Here is a 6,024-nt window from a genome sequence, read left to right as displayed (position 1 = left end):
CTCTGAAGTCTTCCCGGGAGCCCAGACCGTGAAGGGATTAGACATGGGTTCTAATCTAGCTCTGCTGTGAACAATGTATACTTCAAACTGAGCTTGAATTGAGTGGAATTTAATCCCTTTAAATGGCACATGTTTAATCCCAAAACTTGGGAGGCAGAGGCAAGAATCTCAGTTCGGGGCCAGCCTGATATACAGAACTACTTCCAGGACAGCCAGAGTTGTGTGCTACACATAAATCCTGTCAGGAAAAACAAAAAAACAAAACCAAAAATGAGAACAAAATAAAAAAGCAAGGGATTTGATCTTAAAATGTAAAGATTTGTTTGTCTTTGTCTTTGTCTCTGTTTTGAGACAGGGTTTCACTATGGAGCCCTGGCTCTGGAACTCACTACGTCGACCAGGTTGGTTTTGAACTCACAGAGATCCTCTTGAGTCTCCCGAGTCTCCTGAGCCCTGGGATTAAAGGTGTGCCACCACTGTGTCTTGAATGTAGCGGTTTGTCATTTGGGGTTTCAGCAGTTCAGCTGACGGCGTTCAGGGCCATCCCTGTTGAGTTTGCACATGCTATGCCATGAGGGATGGTAGACGGGGAGCAGCTTGGCCGTTTGTAAGTGGAGGTGATGGACAGACTGAAGCAGACACATCACGTGTGTTCCCCTTTCCTGCCTCTCAGTGATAGCATCTGACCAGCACATCAGACGCTTACCCTCATGCCAAAGTCCTGCATGAATGTGGCCTCCACTTCCTCACTGTAGCCGACTCTAGAGTTTCACAATCTGCAAGCTGAGGTAAGACTTCTGAATATCGAGTAGAAGCTCTTGCTGCCGCGTCACACAGCACATTTATTTTTAACATGACATTTAGACCTATGAAAATGAGCCAAGTTGTCTGAGTCAGAGGCCTTCACTGGCCTTGGCTTCACTCCTGTTGGGTGACCGTTGAGGCCAGCACTATGCTGGGGTAGTCTGGGAAGCTGCGGAGAGCTGTAACAAGACCCTCATTTCTCTTGAAGCTCATGGTCCTTTAGGACCAGTCTTCTTGGTTCTCACTCTGCTATCTCCTTTCTGAGTTGCAGGTGAATGACTCTGCCAACTTATGACGGCAAGGATGGTAGTACCGTAGTACAGGAGGACCCGTCACATTGGTGGCCCATCGGTGACCATATATACCACTAGGCTGCGGCAAAGATTGAAGTGAAAACTCAGCAGATGACACTAAATAGTCCCATATAGACTGGAGAGAGATCTCAGTGGTTGAGAGCATTTGCTGAACCAGGCAGTGGTGGCACATGTCTTTATTCCCAGTTCTCAGGAGGAAGAGAAAGGAGGATCTCTATGAGTTCGAGACCAGACTGGTTTACAGAGCGAGTTCCAGGATAGCTAGGGTTCTTACACAGAGAAACCCTGTCTCGAAAACCAAAAAACCAAAACAAAGCAAATAAACAAACAAAAACACGAGTGTGGTGCCTTGGTCGGAGGCCCCCTTTTCCCTCCATGGTTTCTCTCGCTCCCGTGAGTAACTTGGCTCCCGGGGCTCCACTTGCCACAAGCCCCAGGACCACGTCGCCTCCATCTGAAGGCACGCAGGCCAGGTCGCCTCTCCCCACTCTGCAACCGCCGCGGAAAGTTAAGTTTGAAGAAGAGGGGACAAGGAAAACATGGACATGAAGAAGAGGACCGGTCCACCTGGAGCTGAGGAGCTGGACCCCGACAGCCATTCGAGAACTTGTCCCGAATAACTGCAAAGCAAATGATGGAAAAATTGAGGGGTTAGCGGATGAATTTGTGAGCCTAGAGTTCCTCAGGTTAATAAGTGGAGGCTTGTTTTCAGTTTCAGATCTCCTCACGCTACCTATACTGAAAAAGCTTGAGCTCAGCACTAATAGAATCTTTGGAAGTCAGGAGAGACTAGCGGAAGAACTTCCAAGCCTCACACATCTAATCTCTGGAGGTCAGGAGAGACTAGCAGAAGAGCTTCTAAGCCTCACACATCTAATCTCTGGAGGTCAGGAGAGACTAGCGGAAGAACTTCCAAGCCTCACACATCTAATCTCTGGAGGTCAGGAGAGACTAGCGGAAGAACTTCCAAGCCTCACACATCTAATCTCTGGAGGTCAGGAGAGACTAGCAGAAGAACTTCCAAGCCTCACACATATGAACCGAAGTGGAAATAAGCTGAAAGATATCAGCACCTTGGAACCTTCGAAAAAATTGGGTTGTCTGAAAAGCCTGGATCTCTTTGACTGTGAGGCCACTAACCCGAACGATTACCGAGAGTGTGTCTTCAACCGCCTGCCCCAACTGTCCTATCTGGACGGCTCTGACCCAGAGGACCAGGAAGCCCCCGACTCAGATGCGGTGGTGGATGGTGTGGACAAAGAAGTGGATGAAAAGGAGAAGAGGGAGATGAGGATGGTGAAGAGGAGGAGGAGGAGGATGAAGAAGAGAATAAAGACGAAGATGTAGAAGGAGAAGATGATGAAGTCAGTGGGGAGGAAGAAGAATTTGGACATGATGGAGAAGTTGATGAAGATGAAGAAGATGATGAAGAGGAGGAAGAAAGTGGGAAAGGTGAAAAGAGAAAGAGGGAAACCAATGATGAAGGAGAAGATGAGCGAGGCCCGAAACAATCTGCAAGAACCAGAACTGTTGAGTGTTGGTTGGGCTGTCATGGATTTGGTAGCTGTTTTACAAAGGTAGCTGTGATACAAGCCCCACGACACCCCACCCAAAGAGTCAAAGAATAGTTCCCAAGACATCCTGCCTTCCTCCGTTTCTCCTTGGTAATCCGCCACTAAGCCTGGGGACTTCTGCCCCAACAAAAGTGTAAACGTTGTTAGGTTTTCGTGTAAGACTCTTGCTGTATCGTGAGAGCTATGATGGATGAATTGACCGTCCTGGCTGCCGGTTACACTACGATTGTAGCAACATTTTTACTTTCTGTACAACAAGAAAAAGCTTTATAAGTAAAATCTTAACATTTTGAAAAGAAAAAGAAAAAAGAAACACCCCCCCAAAAACCCCCAAACAAAACAGAAATAAATAAACAAACAAACAGAAAACGTTTGCTGATCTTCCAGAAGATGTGGTTCAATTCTCAGCACCCACATGGTGACTCACAACCAGTTGTGACTCCAGTGCAGGGGACCCAACACCTTTTTGTTCTTCAGGTACCAGGCATGCATGTGGTACATGCAGGCAAAATACACATAGAGAAAAATAAATCAGTCGCTTCAGGTAACAGGCCATTTCCTTTCCTTGTGTGTACGTTTGTATTTCATGTTTCTTGTTGCTGTGTTTGTATAAACACATCTTTTGCAGCTGTAGAAATGGTTCAGAAGCCAAGAGTACTTTCTGCTCCTACACCCTCTATAACACCTCTATAATCCTAACACCCATGTGAGATTACCAGAAGCACCTGGAGATCCACTTTCGGGGCTCTAAGGCCCTCTTCTGACCTCCACAGGCATTTGCACACATGTGGTGTGTGCACACACAGATATAGCCACACATAATTCGAACAAAAATCAATCTTAAAAAAAAAAACAACAGCCAGGCAGTGGTGGCACACACCTTTAATCCCAGCATTTGGAAAGCAGAGGCAGGTAGATCTCTGTGAGTTCGAGACCAGCTTGGTCTACAAGAGCTAGTTCCAGGACAAGCTCCAAAGCTACAGAGAAACCCGTCTCGAAAACCTAAAAACAAAACAAAACCCACAATATGCCAGGTGTGATGGCGTGCCTTTAGTTCTAGCACCAGGGAGGCAGAGGCTGGTAGGATCTCTGTGAGTTCTCGGCTCTCCTGGTCTACAAACCGAGTTCCAGGACAGCCAGAGTTGTTACAGAGAGAAACCCTGTCTTGGAAAATCAAACCAAACGAAAACAACAATGACAAAAATTTAGGAAAAAAAAAAACCTCAACAAAACAAAACAAAGCCTATACACACAAAACCAACGAACAAAAGTCAACAATAAGCAAATCACACAATAAGACTTTTCAGCCATTTGGCTTGGGCTCCAGTGTCTGAGAAACTCCTGCAGGAGGGGACTGCTCTGCCTGGTGGCACAGGACAGAACTTCGGCTTTCGCACGTTGCTTTGAAGCTTTCCTGCTATAAACCTGTGGCTATATGGAGACCACGGACAGCCTACCTGCATTTTGCTGGGTTGGACAGCATTATGTTTTTATTTTTAAAGCTTAATCGGTGGGCTGAGGACGTGGCTTATTTGGTTGAGTGTTTGCCCAGCGTGTACAGAGCCTTTAACTCCCAGCGCTGTGTAAAGGCCTGGTGGCCCACATCTGTAATCCCAACCCTCAGGATTACATATCCAATTTTGTTTCTAGGTTCTTTAAACTTCACGGTGGCTGTGTGTGGGCAAAGAAACATGCTCAAGTTCCAGTTGGGTTAATGCTCAACTCATCAAATTCACACGGTTTGTAAACAGAATTTAGAAAATAAAATGCTTAAATCATGGTTCTGGGCTGGGAATATTAGCTCAATCGATAAATGCTTGCTTAGTCTACACAAGACACTGGGTGGGGCTCCTGGCACCACACAAACCATGAAGACACAGCCCTGGAATTCTGGCTCTTGGGAGGTTGTGGATCAGAAATTCAAGGGCACATTCGATGCTTATTGAGTTAGAGGTTAGTGGAGGCTACATGAGCCCGTCTTTGAAAACAAACCACCCCCTCCCTTCTTCATTTACGTTCTGATTATAAGCTATAAACTTGGATGAAGTAAAAGATCCTGACTAGGAACGACACAAAACAATTTGAGAGGATATCATCTCGCACACCCAAAGTCCAGAGGGTGGAGGAGCTCCCGCAGAGGGCTCGGCTCAGACCGCTATCTCCTGCGAGTCTCTTGGCTCTGTCCTTCTAAGAGTGTCACGTTCAGGCCACGAGATGTGACTGCTTCAGTGCCACCTCCATATCAGATACAACAGTTCATAGGGCAAAGTGTGAGTCTTGTTCCCTTTCCAGGGGAGCCTACAGAAAAGTCTTTGGAAAGCTCCAGACCTTTGCTCCCATCTCCTTAGCTAGGACTGTCCTGCCCATCCTCCATCAGCCGCTGGTAAAGAGCACAAGCGAGCGTTGAGAGAATCATAAACATCCTGTACAAACTTAACTGAACTTGATTCTCTTTTCTCTTCATGCTGGGGTTACCGGTGTGCCCCACCACACCTGACCTTCTTCCTGTTCCCCCCCCTCATCATTTTCTTTTATGGAGGTAAATTCATGTATTATAAAACACATCCTTTTACTAACAAATGCACCTTTCCAGGCGTGGCAGCACAGGCCTGTGATCCCAGCACCTCAAAGAGGGTCTGAAGTTTAAGGTGATTCACGGGATAAAAGTGAACAGGCTTGCTGAACAGGCTGGGCGACCTGAGTTCAATCCCCGGAGCCCAAGCAAAGGGAGAGGGAGAGAGAAAGGACTCCATCAAGTTGTTCTCTGAGCTTCACACATCTCCCTCATGACTCACACACTCACTCATGTAAACATAAATTCATAATAATAAATAAAAAACATTTAGCCAGGTGGCACACTTCTTTAATTCCAGCACTTAGGAGCAGAGGCAGGGATCTCTGAGTTCGAGGCCAGCCTGGTCTACAGAGCGAGTTCCAGGACAGCCAGGACTACACAGAGAAACCCAATCTCAAAAGAACAAAAACAAACAAGCAAGCAAGCAAACTAACAAACAAAAAAAACAAAAGCAAAATAATAAACAAAAAATTTTGAAGTAGGAAAAGATTAAGTTCATAGTCACCCTCAGCCACTTAGTAAGTTTGAGATCAGCCAGGGCTACATAGGGAGAGTCCGTCTAAAACAGATCAGAGTGTACCTTCAACCTCTTTCCGTGTGTACTGATCATACTGTAACTGTCACCACGGTTAGTTTTTTTACACACGATTGTAACCTGCTCAGTCTGTGTCGTGTTATCTGTACGGCTGTTTTCAAGGTCGACCGTGGGATAACAGAGAACCATTTGAGCTTTCTCTGGGGAGGACGGCCCCTCCCG

At 46.4% G+C, this 6,024-nt stretch overlaps 1 pseudogene; it reads left to right on the top strand.

Moving 5' to 3' along the window:
* The first annotated feature begins 1,657 nt into the window (after positions 1-1,657).
* On the top strand, positions 1,658-3,247 carry LOC125417150 (acidic leucine-rich nuclear phosphoprotein 32 family member B-like; annotated as a pseudogene).
* Positions 3,248-6,024: the final 2,777 nt, after the last annotated feature.

Source organism: Myodes glareolus, chromosome 7, assembly GCF_982192425.1.
Source record: "Myodes glareolus chromosome 7, mMyoGla1.1, whole genome shotgun sequence".
Lineage (NCBI taxonomy): Eukaryota > Metazoa > Chordata > Mammalia > Rodentia > Cricetidae > Myodes > Myodes glareolus.
This window is presented reverse-complemented; position numbering and strand designations above follow the sequence as displayed.